Source organism: Physeter macrocephalus, chromosome 11 (genome assembly GCF_002837175.3).
Source record: "Physeter macrocephalus isolate SW-GA chromosome 11, ASM283717v5, whole genome shotgun sequence".
In the NCBI taxonomy this organism is placed as follows: Eukaryota; Metazoa; Chordata; class Mammalia; order Artiodactyla; family Physeteridae; genus Physeter; species Physeter macrocephalus.
In genome coordinates this window covers 56,341,532-56,359,262 of record NC_041224.1, presented here as the reverse complement: position 1 = coordinate 56,359,262, position 17,731 = coordinate 56,341,532, and the positions used below count along the sequence as shown (strand labels likewise).

Here is a 17,731-nt window from a genome sequence, read left to right as displayed (position 1 = left end):
TCCCTGACTTCAGACTATACTACAAAACTACAGTAATCAAGACAATATGGTACTGGCAAAAAAACAGAAACATAGATCAATGGAACAAGATAGAAAGCCCAGAGATAAACCCACACACCTATGGTCAACTAATCTATGACAAAGGAGGCAAGGATACACAATGGAGAAAAGACAGTCTCTTCAAAAAGTGGTACTGGGAAAACTGGACAGCTACATGTAAAAGAATGAAATTAGAACACTCTCTAACACCATACACAAAAATAAACTCAAAATGGATAGAGACCTTAATGTAAGACCGGACACTATAAAACTCTTAGAGGAAAACTCAGGAAGAACACTATTTGACATAAATCACAGTGAGATCTTTTTTAATCCACCTCCTAGAGTAATGGAAATACTCCAAAGAAGACATACAGATGGCCAAGAAGCACATGAAAAGCTGCTCAACATCACTGATTATTAGGGAATTGCAAATCAAAACTACAATGAGGTATCATCTCACACCGGTTAGAATGGGCATCATCAGAAAATCTACAAACAACAAGTGCTGTAGAGGGTGTGGAGAAAAGGGAACCCTCTTGCACTGTTGGTGGGAATGTAAATTGATACAACACTATGGAGAACAGTATGGAGGTTCCTTAAAAAACTAAAAATAGAATGTGAACCAGCAATCCCACTACTGGGCATACACCCAGAGAAAACCATAATTCAAAAAGACACATGCACCCCAATGTTCATTGTAGCACTGTTTACAATAGCCAGGTCATGGAAGCAACCTAAATGCCCATCAGCAGACGAATGGGTAAAGAAGATGTGGTACATATATACAATGGAATATTACTCAGCCATAAAAAGGAACGAAATTGGGTCATTTGTAGAGACGTGGATGGATCTAGAGACTGTCATACAGAGTGAACTAAGTCGGAAAGAGAAAAACAAATATCGTATATTAACGTGTATATGTGGAAGCTAGAAAAATGCTACAGATGAACAGGTTTGCAGGGCAGAAGTTGAGACACAGATGTAGAGAACAAACGTATGGACACCAAGTGGGGAAAGCGGCGGGGGGTTGTGGTGGTGGTGGTGTGATGAATTGGGAGATTGGGATTGACATGTATACACTGATGTGTATAAAATGGATGACAAATAAGAACCTGCTGTATAAAAAAATAAATAAAATTCAAAAAAAAAAAAGAAAATGCTTTTTGATCCATAACATCTCCATAAAAATGTGAGGGGCTGTTATTAATATAAACAAAATCCTCTGATGTATTAATAGCTTCATGAGTTAATGCTCCCAAGTTATCAAGGCAGCCTGAAGAACTGGGAACCCCTTTGAAGCCAGAGAGATCCAGTCTGCCATTAATTAGTTGTATGGCCTTGTGGAAAACTTAGCCTCTCTGGGTCTCGATTTCTTCATCTGTAAAATGGGAATAACAATATCTACCTTGTAGTTTGTTGCTGGGTGTCTGCTGAGCCACAGGGCTTGCTGTACTGACCAGGGCTGGAGTAGTAGCAGATGTCTTTGCTTTCTGGGAGGGAGTGAGGGTGGAGTGTTGGGGCGAGAGGGCATGGGAGAGTGATTCTCAATCATGGCTGTACCTTAGAATAACGTGGGGAGCTTTTAAAAACTCCCAGTGCCCAGGATGCACCCCAGGCCAATCATATCAGAATCTCTGGGCGGTGAGACCAGGCATCCCTAATCTTTAAAGCTCCCCACGTGATTCCAATGTTCAGTGAGCTAATAAACCTAACTCCTGCTGTCCCTTCTCTTCTCTTCCTTTGGGACTGTGACCCAAAAGGGTAGCTAACGGTGGCCACATTAGGTCTGGGGCAAGGTGGTGAGGAAGGCAGTTCAGAATGGGCAAGCTTTTCAGATCCCCTCGGACACAAGCAGCTGTGCATTGGGGCTGTTTCCTGAGTGTATTTCGGTGGAACTTGTTAAGTGACATCATTTGAAAGCTAAAAAGGTCTGCTTGCAGCACAATGTTGATGCCTTCCTCCCTCACCACCCCTTCCCAAGTACAAAGGATCTTATTTTTTAAAACTCTCCTTAATAATAGTGATATACCGAAATGATGTTGAAGCTGCCTGTTCAAAACATCAACAATATACTTAAATGTATAATAAGCACATTATGCGTGCAACCTGGAGTTAGCCAGAGACTTGTCATCTTGATCGCATGCTGTCCTGTCAGGCAGAGGCTTCCAGGAGACCACATGGGTGCCCCCCAGTCACGCCCTCCCATGCTGGGCTGGTCCCTGGCCCACATTTGAATAATTTGGGTTTGGGGATTACAGTGAAGCTCTGTGTTTATGTTATGTTCTTGCTAGCACGTTTTTTGGAGCGGCTATCATTTAGTGTCTCTACCCCCAAAGATGGGGGGTAGTGTCTCCTTGTTTTGTCAAAGGGGTGGCAGGAAGGGCCAGAGAAAGATCCAGGGGTCTTAGCTACTAGGGTCCCTCTCTCCTCCCTTGAGCAGATGTCTTTGCTTTCTGGAGATCTTTCCATTCCTCAGGTAAATGGCTAGTTCCACCTGCAGTGAGGCCAGCTGGGTAGATCATGCAATAAATAGTGCAGGTGGTTCTTGAACTGTCGAGGTGACAGAACACCTGGAGTTTGTGGTGCTTTTTTAGCTACTGTGCACTGATCGCCTACCATGTGCCCGGCGCTTTGTGTGCATTGTTTGTCATATCCCAATGGCCCTATACCCTGCAAGGTGCATATTATCCCTACTTATTCTCCAATGAAAAAACCAAGGCCCCAAGAGGTGAAATAAGTTGCCCAAAGTTACACAGCTAGTAAATGGCAAGACCAAGACTGGAAACCAGGGCTGACTGACAGACTCCACTCTCAACATTAAACTACACTATTCCATGAGGTCCAAGTTATCGGCTCCACCACCTCCTCTGGCCTACAGAAATGTGGGGATTCACGTGCAAGTCTTGCCTCTCCCCAGAACCATCAAGCTGAGAGGTAGTACTTGTAGAAGTCCTGCCCTCCTTCCAGAATGATTTCCTCTTACCTCTATGACCACCACCAGCAGACATGACAATTACATAACAGACAGCAAGGAAAGCATTTCTTTCACACTGGCCTCAGGGCACTGTTCCCAGCCTTGTCTGGAAACTCATTGTGTGGACACATCTAGAATACACCGCAGGCCGGCAAGGCTCGTCTCTGGCTTTCATGCTCTATATGGACATTCTGCTTTTGTGTCCATCCATTTTTGGTCCCCCTGGTCAGCAGAGGCCAGACTTGTAATGAGTTTAACTTAAAATCTAGTCTTGATTTTAAAAATTCAGGCTCATAGGATCTTACATGCACAGAATTTTAAAGCTGGAAAGGATGCTAAAGATTACCCATTTAGATGGAATAGAGAGCCAGAAATAAACCCACACACCTACGGTCAATTAATCTTTGACAAAGGAGGCAAGAATATACAGTGGAGAAAAGACAGTCTCTTCAGCAAGTGGTACTCAGAAAGCTGGACAGCTGCATTTGCTCAGTGAAGTTAGAACACACCCTCACACTACACACAAAAATAAACTCCAAATAGCTTAAAGACTTAAGTATAAGACATGACATGGGTTTCCCTGGTGGCGCAGTGGTTGAGAGTCCGCCTGCCGATGCAGGGGACAGGGGTTCGTGCCCCGGTCCAGGAAGATCCCACATGCCGCGGAGCAGCTGGGCCCGTGAGCCATGGCCGCTGAGCCTGTGTGTCCGGAGCCTGTGCTCCGCAATGGGAGAAGCCACAACAGTGAGAGGGCCGCGTACTGCAAAAAAAAAAAAAAAAAAAAAACAAACAAAAAAAACCCGACATGACACCATAAAACTCCTAGAAGAGAACACAGGCAAAACATTTTTTGACATAAATTGCGGCAATACTTTCTTAGATCAGTCTCCCAAGGCAAAATAAATAAAAGCAAAAATAAACAAATAGGACCTAATCAAACTTACAAGCTTTTGCACAGCAAAGGAAACCATAAACAAAATGAAAAGACAACCTACAGAATGGGAGAAAATATTTGTAAATGACATGACCAGCAAGGGCGTTATTCCCAAAATATACAAACAGCTCATATAGCTCAATAATAAAAAAACCCCAAACAACCCAATCAAAAAAATGAGCAGAAGACCTAGACATTTCTCCAAAGAAGACACACAGATGGCCAACAGGCATATGAAAAGATGCTCCATATCACTAATTGTTAGAGAAATGCAAATCAAAACTACAACAAGGTATCACCTCACACCGGTCAGATTGGCCATCATCAAAAAGTCTGCAAATAATAAATGCTGCAGAGAGTGTGGAGAAAAGGGAACCCTCTTACACTGTTGGTGGGAATGTAAATTGGTGCAGCCACTATGGAGAACAGTGTGGAGGTTCCTTAAAAAACTAAAAATAGAGTTACCGTATGATCCTGCAAACCCACTCCTGTGCACATATCCGGAAAATACGAAAACTCTAATTAGAAAAGATACATGCAACCTAGTGTTCATAGCGGCATTATTTACAATAGCCAAGACATGGAAGCAACCTAAATGTCCATTGACAGATGAATGGATAAAGAAGATGTGGTATATCTATACAATGGAATATTACTCAGCCATAAAAAGAATGAAATAATGCCATCTGCAGCAACATGGATGTACCTGGAGATTATCACACGAAGTGAAGTAAGAAGTCAGACAAAGACAAATATCATATGATACTGCTTCTATGTGGAATGTAAAAAAATGATGCAAATGAACTTATTTACAAAACAGAAACAGACTCACAGACGTGGAAAACAAACTTACGGTTACCTATGGGGAAAGGGAAGGGGAAGGGATAAGTTAGGAGTTTGGGATTAACATATACACACTACTATGTATAAAATAGATAACCAACAAGGACCTACTGTATAGCACAGGGAACTATATTCAGTGTCTTATAATAACCTACAATAGAAAAGAATCTGAAAAAGAATATATATATATGTATATGTACAACAATCACTTTGTTGTACACCTGAAACTAACACATTATAAATCAACTATACTTCAAAAGAAAAAAAAACAGAACAAAGACAAAACAAAAAAAGAAAAAAAAAGGTTATCCATTTATGTTTCCTTTATTTACAGTCGGGGAAACTGAGGTCTAGAACTATTTAGACACCCGCTAAGGTTACAATGTGAAATCAGTGGTCAGAGCACAGTACTACCATGAAAAATTAAGTCACATGATCCCTTTCCCCTTGTCAGTCTATCCCAGAGTTTCGTTCCTCTCTGACACTTTGATTGCTTTTCTAGAACTTACTTCTGGGACCTCCTCCACCAAGAGATGAGGCAAAGTAGGCAGGACCTGTGGGCAGGCAAGACAAAGGGGACAGGAGGTCGCTCACCTTCAACCCCAGGCCACAGCTTGGGATCAAATGCAGCCTGGAGAGATGCTGGTCACAGAACACTTCTGCCTCAGAAACCAGGAACATTTTGAGGGCACAACTCCATGTGGCAGGAGGGGGACAGGGCATTTAGCAAAGCCCCTCAAATAGATGTCACTGTGAGGAAGCTCCAGTGGCAGGGGAATCCAAGACCTGGGTCCTGGCCCCCAGTTGCCTGGAGAACCAGCTCTGATCTCCTTGAGAGCTCTGGCCCCAGCACAGCCCCTGGTGTGTGCTCAGTGAATTATACCTTTGAATCCACCTGGGGAGCCACATGATGAACCCAGGTGCGTTTCTGAGGTTTCTCCTCCAGTTGGGGACAGAGAGCAGTATTTCGCTCTTATTCCACAGATCCAGTTCTGAACGACTTTAGCAGTTTTTTAAAAAATCCAGTCTATCAGGGCTTCCCTGGTGGCACAGTGGTTAAGAATCCGCCTGCCAACGCAGGGGACACGGGTGCAAGCCCTGGTCCGGGAAGATCCCACTTGCCGCGAAGCAACTAAGCCCGTGTGCCACAACTACTGAGCCTGTGTTCTAGAGCCTGCGAGTCACAACTACTGAAGCCCACATGCCTAGAGCCCGTGACCCGCAACAAGAGAAGCCACCGCAACAAGAAGCCCGCGCACCGCAATGAAGAGTAGCCCCCGCTCGCCACAACTAAAAAGAAAGCCCACGCGCAGCAATGAAGACCCAGTGCAGCCAAAAATAAATAAAGAAATAAACTTACTTTTTAAAAAAATCCAGTCTATCTTTAGAGTAAGAAGATTAGTTACTGTTGACAAGATTCAAGGGAAGTGCCAGAGACTTTGAAGGCATTTCTACAGGAAGAGCTCCCAAAAGCCTTGGAGCGGTGATTCTCAACCCCCTGCTTGTTAGAACCACCTGGTAAATTTGAAAACCTCCCCCTTCCCTGGCCCTGCCTGCATAATTCAGTAAGAACCTCTGGAGGTCCACCGGCATCAGTACTTTAAATCTCCCCAGGTGGTTCCAACATGGCCCTTGCGACCCCTTGGTGGAATTAGTGGAGTCTCCCGTGGCATCCTTTGGAAAGGACAGCAGTGGTTTGGAGAGCTAAGTTCCCACGTGATTGCTCCAAACTATCCTTAAGCACCTTGTTGGTCCGGTTAACCCCTGACAGTAGGGCACACCTGGGTACATTTCACTGATCTGATTTGATTCAGGTGCAGCCAGACCCAGCGCCGTGGTTGAACAGTCCTGGATGGCAGCTTGTAGATGGCTATAGCCTGTTACATGGCTTTGAGGTGGAAAAGGAGGAGAGAAGCGGCCTGTAACAAAACAGAAGGGTCTTGCTGTCATTCCATTGCTTGGTCCCAATCATTACTCTCTTTGTCTCTTCATTGTTACTGCTGGAGAAATCCAGATGTCTGCTGGTGGTCTTGGGAAAATGGCTTTGAAGCCCAGAGACAATAAACAATTTTCCCAAGATTACCAGCAGACAAGTGGGTATTATTCCTATCTGTAAAATGGGAATACTACTGACCACATAGCACTGAAGAAAGGAGTAAATGAAATTATGTTGGTCAAACTCCTGGCCCAGTGCCCACCCCTGGAAAAGCCACTCACTGAATAGCTAATGTTTGTAGTCACTGGTTGTCATGATAATACAAAACACTCAAAAAGTTTGTTTTTAAAGAGGATACTTGGGTCAGTTCTATTTTAATGTGCATAGGAAAGGTGAAGAATTTCCAAGTCTTCACTCAACTGCTCAGATGTGAGTACCCAGCTCACAATTAGCCACTTATGATGCTAACGTTCCTCTGGTGGATGTTGCTTCAACATTACACTCGCAGAGACGGCCACATTTCAGTACCATAACAGAAAGCGGAAAGCGTAAAAATCTATTAAGATAACATCTTTCATGATCCAAAGAAACTCACATCTTTTTTTTTTTTAAGGGAACTTTATTTTTATTAATTTATTTATTTAAGGCTGTGTTGGGTCTTCGTTGCTACACGGGCTTTCTTTAGTTGCAGCAAGCGGGGGCTACTCTTCATTGCAGTGCGTGGGTTCCTCATTGCGGTGGCTTCTCTTGTTGCAGAGCACGGGCTCTAGGCACACAGGCTTCAGTAGTTGTGGCACGAGGGCTCAGTAGTTGTGGCACGAGGGCTCAAGAGCTCAGGCTCAGTAGTTGTGGCACATGGGCTTAGTTGCTCCGTGGCATGTGGGATCTTCCCGGATGAGGGCTCGAACCCGTGTCCCCTGCATTGGCAGGTGGATTCTTAACCACTGCGCCACCAGGGAAGCCCGAAACTCACATCTTTGACGTACTTGCAGGTTCTGACTGCTTTCAAAGTCGGGCACAACAGAGTTCAGGGGAAGAGATCCCCCATCAACAATAGTCATAATCCCTAACCTGTATAAGATGCTTTAATTTTCTGTGCCTTTTTTTCTTTTATTTTGGCCACTCTGTGCGCCATGTGGGATCTTAGTTCCCCGACCGGTGATCAAACCCGCGCCCCCTGCAGCAGAAGCATGGAGTCTTAACCACTGGACCGCCGGGGAAGTCCCTGCTTTAGTTTTCAAAGCACTTCCCATATTCAATGCAGTAACCCTGGGAGAAAGGCAGGGGAGCCTTATACTCATTTTACAGATAAAGAAACTGTGGACTAAAGGTATTCAACAGAGCTGGGTCTGAAATGTCTGATATTTCCAAGAAAGCACACTGATTCCAGTAGCTACAAGAGGAGAGACTGAGCCCACTCAGTAACTACTTACAGCTTCTATTTACCATTTACTACTATGGGCCAGGCACTGAGTGCTGGGAAGGACAGTGAATGGGGTCGATGTGGCACTGTCCTCATGGAGCCCACAGTTTAATGGAGTTTGATGAGTACAGTCACTGTCCGTCTCCAATTTATTCTTCTGCTCAGGGTGGCTGCTCTTTCCAACCTGACGTTAGCAATGAGGGTCTAATGTAAATCTCTACTGCGCATATGCTCCAGAAAAGGCAGCTACTTTTGCTCATCAGCCAGACGCAGCCCATGGCTGATGGCACGTCATTCAGTTTGGTCAGCTGGTGCCCTCATAGGGGGTGATCAGAGCCCTACACATGCTGTCTCTCACGTCTCAGACGTTTGGAGCTGAAGGCCAAGCAAGGCCCAGCAGTCCAAGGCCCGTCCTCTCTTGTGGATCCAAAGCTAACAGGGGAGCCTCCTTGGAGGGTATCCCCTTCACCACAGTTTGGATTATGGAGCCCTGGCTGTGGGCCCGGTGACTTCTGTGTCAGGTGTCGGAGGTGGAAAAGTGAGGGAGAGGGAGGCTGGGGAGCTATTTTCATCTTGTTCCAATGGCTTAAAACACCAGCTTTTCTTGTGCCTTATTTAGATGAACAGTCTTGACCTAAAAAAAAAAAAACCAGTCTTGACCACAGTCAAAGCTGTGACTCAGTTGAGCTCCTGAGTTGCTCAAAACGCCCTGGGCTCCTGTCTGGGGCTATTCTGAACAACGTCTTTGGATGGTCTGAGGTGGACATCACGTTTAGGCAACTGAAAGAGCCTTTGGCAATCATCCCCCTGGATTTTGGGGCCAGGATGAAAAACACTGGTGTCTGGGAGCCCAGCTTGCTGTTTTTGCCCACTCTTATTTTTAAGTAGTGTGGGTGGGACTTGCCCATTCAAAGAAAAGTGTGTTTCTAGCTTTCTAAAGCAGAGAAGATGGAACTTGCAGACATACCAAGGTGAGCCCAGAGACCAGATCCCACCTGAGGAACCACTTGTGCTATGAGCACCAGAAACACACTCCCTTGGGGAGAGGAGCCACGTGGCAGGGTCATGGTGGGGTAAACACATTCATTTCAAACCTCTTCTCAACACCAGGCTGGCCTGAGGGAAGCCTGCAGAATAGGGCAGGTTTGCCTCTGGTGTCCTGTGCTGCCCTCTGATCACCGCACAGCCCCCTACCCTGACCCCACTGTTGAGTCCTGTCCCTGTCTTCCTTTCCCAGACGGTACCCTGTGCTCCAAAATGATCTCTGCCTCACCGCACCCATCTCAGTAAACTATTGCTTTTTATTCACGTAGAACCCCAGTAACAGGAGAAAAGTGTGTACCTCACTTTGTCCCAGTGTCCAGCCTGCCTGAGCTCAGGATCTAAGTGGGAATGCACAGACAAGAAGAGGTGGCCTGATGTGAGGGCAGATGCAGGGGTTCTGGGGACTTGGTTGGAATCCCACCAGTGCTGTTTCCTGGCCGGGTGACCATGGTCTAAGGCTCTTCACCTCTTTGAACCTCAGTTTCCTTTTCTGTGACAACCTCATGGGCCACCAATCTACAAAAACATCTCTATCAATGGTTTCAGCAAATAAAGATACAAGCAATAATGGTGGGCTTTGTACAAGTTTTGAAATCAGCCTTTGGTGGTGATGTCAATGCTAATGCCACCCAGCTACCCCCTCCAAAACCAACAGGCTTGACTAAGTTACAGTCAGACAGTGATGGCAGTGATACTCATAAGCACGTGTATAGTACGTGCAGGGCAGGCTCTGCAGCCAGACTATTTGGCTTGTATCTGAAGGCTTCCGATTCCTGGGTGAGTGGCCTTGGGCTGGCATCCCGGTTCTGTTATCTAGAAATGAGGGTAGTGACAATGCCCCACCCCTTCACAGTGATGTTATGAAGACGAAATGAGTTGATTCATGTAAAGCTCTTGGAACAGTGCCTGGCACCTAGAGGGCATTCAATAAGTATTATTATAACTAGTAGTCAACATCTGAAGAGAATGCTCAGATGCATTATCTGTCTAGAGAATCGTATCATTTTATGAATTAGGAAACTCAGATTCAAATGGATGAAATGTCTCACCTGGGAACAGAGCCCAGGTTTTCTCACTCCAAGACCAGTACTCTTCTTCTGCCACATGGACAAAAGTACTCTTAAAACTAAACAACAGGGCTTCCCTGGTGGCGCAGTGGTTGAGAGTCCGCCTGCTGACGCAGGGGACACGGGTTCGTGTCCCGGTCCGGGAAGATCCCACATGCCGCGGAGCGGCTGGGCCCATGAGCCATGGCCGCTGAGCCTGCGCGTCCGGAGCCTGTGCTCCGCAACGGGAGAGGCCACAACAGTGAGAGGCCCGCGTAATGCAAAAAAAAAAAAAGAAGAAAAAAAAAAGAAAATTTGGTTAAAGGCAGAATCCAATATCCCAACCTGAAAATGCAGCTCCAGAGAGTGCAGCCAGATCCCTCTGACTGTGGAAACACTGATGGCAAAGCACTGATTCTTCATTCTGGTCCCTCCTGCCATCCATCAGGCCACCCAGCAGTCATTCTCCCACCCGACACGCATTTATTAAGCTCTGACTCTTTTAAGGCCTCCTCTTGAGTTACTTGTGGGTCATCCAGCAGGCACAGTTGGCTGCAGCTAAGAACGGTGGCCTGGTGCCTCTCCTCAGGGGCAATCTCGCCTCAAAGCAGCAGCTTGGCCTCCTTGGTTTGCCCTTTCCCTCCCTCTTTCCCTTTTAATCTGGGCCAGTGTCTTCAGACATGGCGAGGACGGTAATTTCTAAAGCATGGCTATTATTTTGTTTCCATATTCAGCCCACCTGGATGTCATGTGTTTAATTTCAAAGCACCATTGGACCAGTTTTTTTCCTCTGCTTCTTGGAAACAGGTCCTTCCAGAGCTGCCTCTTAGGTCCTTCGCTGCCACATACAGCTGGTTATACCCACACCCCCCATTAGAAGAGCCCAGGATGATGTCTCCCTGTTGTCACTGTTAGGCATCCACACCCAAGTCATGTGGCTGTCCGATACCCTGAGCTCTTCTCCACTGACAGCAGGAGGGGAAGGTGGAGGATGGGGAGGAAGGGTGTCAGGCAAAGGGGTGAGCCCACAGCACCAGAAGGCAGAGACCTGGGAGCTTCCTGGTTCCTGTCCTGGCTCTGCCAGTAACTAACTTGCTCTCAGATCCCAGGCAAGCAGCTTCACTGTTCTCTTCTTCAGTTTATCTGTATCTCAAGGATGGGCAATTGCCCTTAGCTATAGGGCTATAGGGAGGACCAACAGAGAGAGTATGATGTCACGTGTTAAAAAGTTCTAGTCCAGGGACTTCCCTGGTGGCGCAGTGGTTAAGAATTCGCCTGCCAATGCAGGGGACACAGGTTCAAGCCCTGCTCCAGGAAGATCCCACATGCCGCAGAGCAACTAAGCCCGTGCACCACAACTACTGAGCCCCCGTGCCACAACTACCGAAGCCCGTTTGCCTATCGCCCATGCTCCGCAACAAGAGAAGACACTGCAATGAGAAGCCCAGGCACCACAATGAAGAGTAGCCCCCACTCGCCACAACTAGGGAAAGCCCATGCGCAGCAACGAAGACCCAACGCAGCCAAAAATAAATAAATAAACTTATAAAAAAAAAAGTTCCAGTCCTATCTAAAAATTAGTTACTATGGATGACAGATTGTTATAGGGGCAAAAGAGAGTCCTGTTGATTTAGATGCCTAACTCCTATCACCTGCTTAATGCTTTTATATGACTATGAAATAAGATGAACCACCTCCATGATCTGGGGCTAGAGGTTCATGCCCAGACAGTTCTAGAAAGGGTTGAGAAACCAGAAACCTGTCACACAAGTTCATACAACTCACAGGACAAGTACTTAGAGATAAGGGATGATATATGGCTATTGGTGCCTCTGGTTGTAAGAACGCAACATGGTTTTAAAATCTTTAGCAACAGTGTCTTAAAAGGCACCAGTGTAAGAATATTCATTTGTGTATATAGGTCTTTTGTGCTTCTTTTTCTCATAGTCTATGCATACATCTCTGTTTCTTCCTATATTTATCCCACTTCACTTATTTTTTCAAAATTACTTTAACTTTTTATTCCCATTTCCCTTGGTATTTCTCCCTTGAACTGGTCATAATTTAAAAACAAGGTTAATATCAATGCTGCAACAGACTCACAGACATAGAAAACAAACTTATGCTTACCAAAGGGGAAAGGGCAGGGAGGGAGAAATTAGGAATCTGGGGTTAACAGATACACACTACTACATATAAAACAGATAAACAACAAGCACCTACTGTATAGCATAGGGAACTATATTCAATATCCTGTAATAAACCAAAATGAAAAAGAATATATATATATGTATATATATATAACTGAATCACTTTGCTGTACACCTGAAACATTGTAAATCAACAATACTTCAATTAAAAAAAAGATTAAAACAACTATTCGAGGTTCATTGTTCGTGCCTGTGTTTATTGAAAGAGTTTTAAATACCCTGCTCTGATTTTTACATTGGATGGATAGAATATTTTATGAAAGGTGAAATCATCAAGCAACAAAACTTATTTTTCACCAACATACTAGAATTTTTACAACAGAATGTTCTGAAACTATTAGGTTGGCCCAAAAATTTGTTTGGGTTTTTCTTTTCTTTTTTTTAAAACATCTTTATTGGAGTATAATTGCTTTACAATGGTGTGGTTAGTTTCTGCTGTATAACAAAGTGAATCAGCTATACATATACATACATCCCGTTTGGGTTTTTCTGTAAGAACTTTTTGGCCAATCCAATATTTGCAGGGGATTCTTTTTTAGATCCTCAATGAGAGCGAAATCTTTAAGGGCAGGTTTTCGGAAACAGCCAAAAATGAGCTGGATTTGCCTCTGAAGCTTTAGCAGCTCTGTCCCTAGCACCCTCTGAACAGCAAGCTCTCTAGGCTCCATTCTCCAGTACCCTCGCAGGTCTGCCTGCTCAGCTGTGGGCTCAGGGACGGACTGCCCTTAGACCTGGGGAAGAGGGCACTCATCCTGGGCCTTACACTTTATGGGACTGCTCTGGTCTTCCCCCTTCCCATGGGCTGAGAAGTTCATGGGGCCAAGTGGCTATGCCCCCTGGAACCTGCGCCTCCCTCCTAGACCAACCTCAGGGTACCAGAAACTCCCAAATTCCCTGCCCAAGGGTCTCCAAGTCGAACAGCAGGGCCTGCAAGACCTGTTTTTCACATTGCACAGCTGCTGTGCTTACCTCTGGCTGGAAGGGGGCTGAGGGCAGCGGCTTGTGTTGGAGGGGGCGAGGGTGCTGTGTGTGTGCAGGGCGGGGTGTGGAGGTGCATTCACCTAAGGCCCCGCATGGTGTGAGACAGAGCTGGGAGTGGAAGGAAAACAGGGCAGGGAGACCTACAGGTTGGGGGTTGGGGGCCGTGCTGCCCTATGTGGACTTCAAACTTTGAGGAGGGTAAACATCCTAAATCTGAGCCTGGCTTTCCTTCTTGTTATGAAGGTGTATTTGTCAAGGTAGGAGGACAGAACATATTTGAATTCACATTTTGTTAGATTGATTTATCACTTTCAGATGCTGAGGTATATGGTCTGTGGCCTCTGTTGGTACTCTCACCTTTTTATGTTCAGGTGGCCTGAGCTGGGGCAGGCCTGTTGTTTGGCCTAGTATCTACCTCTCAGCCCGGCCCTGTTTGAAGACACCCAGTTTCACCCCAGATCCTGATATATGACTCCACACGGCCCAGGGCCAGCCCCATCCAACCACTCCATACAGCCCTGGCTCCTGAGAGGCCTGGAAAGGAAATTTCAACAACTGGGAACCGAACCTGGTGAATCAGGCTGGGACTCGGGCTAGATCATTGCCTTTATTTGCTTCAAGACGTAGGAGGCCATTAAAGGGGAGGGCTGGTTTCTCCTGTGGCCGACAGGCTGGCCCTTCAGGCGGCTCCGTAGGAGACCTGGGCACAGGCAGCACGACGGGTGGAGCGAGGTGGAGGTGGTCAGGGCTCTGCAGAGACCTAAAGTTGAGAGATCAGGTGAGTCAGACCGGGAGAGAACAAGGCCCAGAACCGGGCCAAGACCAGAACGGCCTTCCAAGCCCATTCCAGAGTCAGTTACGGGAGGCAGTAGTACCTGCTATGGTCTGAATGTTTACGTCTCCCTAAAATTCACATGTGGATGTTCCAACCCCTAAGGTGATGGTATTGGCGGGGGGGGGCCTTTGGGAGGTCATTAGGTCACGAGGGTAGAGCCCTCGCGGTTGAGCTTATGCCCCAGAGATCTTGCTTGCCCCTTCCTCCATGCAAGGACACGTGAGAAATTGCCGGCCATAAACAGGAGGAGGGCCCTCACCAGATCACGACCATGCTGGCACCTTGATCTTGGACTTCCAGCCTCCAGAACTTCTGAGAAATAAGATTCTGTTGTTTAGAAGCCACCCAGGCTGTGGTATCCTGTTATAGCTGCCCAAATGGACTAAGCTAGTACCCTTCTGGAAAGGTGTTTCCCAACACGCCTCTCATTGGGAGCACTGTGGGCCGTGGGAGGGGGTCCTCAGTCTGGGGTGGGAGCTGAGCCCCGGGAGTGTGCTGTGAGAGGAGATTCGTTGATGCCTTCCAAGGAGGTGGGCTCAGCACCCACAGGCCTTCCTCCGGCCTGGTGCCCTGTTCTTGGAGAAGAGAGATAGCCAGGGCCTGGATCACGTAGGGCCGTGCTGGCTGTGGTGAGAACTTCGGGTTTTATTTTTGGTGACAGGACATTGTTGGAGTGTTTGAAGCAGGGCAGTGATCTAATATGACACACAGGGAGGGGATCCCTGGGACTGCTGTGTAGACTGCAGGGGACAGAGGGTGGCCAGGTTGGAGCCTGGAGGCTCCTGCAAAACTCCAAGCCAGAGACGCTGGCAGTGTAGACTTGATCAGATGTTCCCATCCGGAATTCAGGGAGTTCATGCACTTAGATGGGAGCAGGGAAGAGGGGGGATAGTATATATAATATACATATATATATACATATATATATATATGTATATATATATGTATATATATATGTGTGTATATATATATATGCACACACAGACACATATATATGCATATATATCTTTATTTTCATTACCCTCTAAATTTATCCTTTCCTTCAATGATCAATGTAGGCAACAAATCACAATACAAGCATTGCCTGTGACTTTGACACCACTAGAAATCACAGATGTTTTTATATCCCATTATACACAGTTACTGCAGGTCTAGAAACATTGTCTATATTCAACACTACCTTGGAATTATAATAGTTATTAGACTTGCCACTAGATCTTTTCATTTCATGTGGTAATAATAAAGCACATCTATTAATATATCATAAGTTTATTCTTTACAATATTTTGATAACTGTATTTCAATATGATTGGTTTCCTTTGTAATCCTCAGTATTTTATTTTAGGTATTTAAAAACATTATTTGGATACAGGGATTCATAGGTTCTGGCAAAAAAGATGCCGGGACAAGGTGGAAATAGTAGATGTGGTGAGAAATGGTCAGGTTCTACATGTATTTTGCAGGGAAAGCTGGCAGAATTAGCTGATGGATTAAGTGTGGAACAGAAAGGAAGAGAAGTCAGCACTCCTGGGTCTTTGGCCTGAGCAGGTGGGTGAAAACTGATGGTGTTACAGAGAAGAGGCAGATGGGGTGGGCGGGGGGAGCAGGCTTGGAGGGGCGGGGAATGGAAAGTTCTGTCTGAAGTCTGTTGATTATTGGACACCCAAGAGCAGAGGTCCAGGAGATAGTCATATAAACGAATCTAGAGCTCAGGGGAGAAGCTGGGATTGGAGATTCAAATTTGGGAGGCATCAGCCTATAGACTGTATAAAAGCCATAGGACTGGAGGTAAATATTACTACACCCATCTTCTAGATCAGGTACCTACTATGGGCAGAGCCAGTTCTTTAAGCCTTGACCTCCGCTCCTAAGCAGCCCCTACTCTGGTCCAACAGGCTAAAAAAAAAAACCTAGTATGATGAATCAAGCCCCTCACATGGGGCCATTGCAAAGAGGAGTTATTTGACCCTGTATTGAGTCTGGTACCAGAAAGATGAAATACATGAAGTTCCCTTGCATCTTGACAAGTGGCACATCTTTTCCCTAATTCAGACCTCTGCACGCCTGTGGAGCCCATGGGCATTTCACGTGCAATGGACTGCTCCAGCCACAATGTAGTCCAGGCAAGGATTACTTTAGAAAGGTGGTAATTTAACTGCACGACCAAGAGACGTTCTCATATACAATCATTCATATTGATGCTAAACCTTAAACACTGTTTACCAGAAACCCAAGGGTGGTTCGTAATTTTGTTTCAGACACGAAAGCGTGGAGCAGTTATGACCAACATGACTCACTGGGCCTCAGTTTCCTTATCTATTAGCCAAACAGATTCAACAAGGAGTAGTGAACATCCCCCAGGCTCGAAAATGAGGTTTCGTTTTTCTCTGAACTTGCTTCCCCTCTTGTTAACGTCTCGTAATTCCAGGAAGAGGTGGGAAGAGTTCCAGGTGACTGCCTTTCTGTTCCTGGCTGGCTACTCTGATCTCAAGGAAGTCTTCCTACATTCTGGGGACTCCATCCTTTTTAAGCTCTTGTATAAGAAAGGAAACTTTCAGAAGTGACTGGAGAGATGAATTTCATGATTATAGAACACTCAACAGAATACAAAAAGCCCAGAAGAATCCTTTATTTGAATCACCGTAAAAATATTTCTCGAGTATTTTGTATCACACAGACCATAGTATTTGCAAAGAGATAAAATGTGATGTGTTGACAGACTGTGGGCTTTGGAGGCGGGAGACCCGGCCCCAGTGCCAGCACTGCTACTTTCTAGCTGTGCAACCAGGGGCAAGTTTCCAATTATAGCTGGCACTGCGTGCCTATGTGCCAGGCGCTTTACAGAAATGGTGTCTTCAAGCCATCGTGATAATCACCCCCATTTTACACATTAGGAAACATTACATATAGTTCGGTGCTGTTCCACAGCTTGTGGGTCAGGGCTAGGATCAAGCCCAGGTCACCTAGAAGACTCTAAGTTCTCCTCATCACTGTAGGGAGACCTGGGGGAGAAAGTGCATGTAAAACACCTGGGACGTAATAGTTGCTCAACGCACACCGCTTTCTTCTCATTTTGGGCTAAAACAGATAATACAGACTCACAAGTCCAGAGAAGATTCTTTGCATTCTACCCCTGCCTGCTGGCTTCCTTCAATCACTTAATTTTCACCAGCATCAGAGCCATTGAAAATATCAGCCCCTCATCCAGGAATCTGCTTTGCTACCAGGAAGCTTTGTGGGTCCAGCTTCGGCAGCCTTTGCCTCATCAGGGCTGGGCTCTGTGCCCCTGAGGCGCGGTCTTGGGAGGAACATTTTTTGCTGATCTTAAAATCAGCTCATATCCTCAGAGCACTCACTATGGGCCAAGGACTACATCCAGCACTGAGGTGCATTTTCTCACCTCATCCTCAGAGCAGACAAGAGAGGTAGATACAGTTGATATCTCTATTTCAGAGAAGAAACT

General features: G+C 45.9%; 1 protein-coding gene across 3 annotated transcripts in view; it reads right to left on the bottom strand.

The window, feature by feature from the left end:
* The window catches only part of APH1B (aph-1 homolog B, gamma-secretase subunit), a 213,777-nt gene that overhangs the window by 37,783 nt on the left and 158,263 nt on the right, over window positions 1-17,731 (bottom strand). The window contains exon 8 of one of the 3 annotated variants that reach the window (XR_008618570.1): window positions 14,002-14,193. The exons of 1 other annotated variant lie outside the window; for it this stretch is intronic. The gene's annotated coding sequence lies outside the window, so the exon portion shown is untranslated. Of the gene's footprint in view, window positions 1-14,001; window positions 14,194-17,731 lie in introns of those variants that run through there. One more of the 3 variants, XM_028494907.2, reaches the window with a different exon arrangement.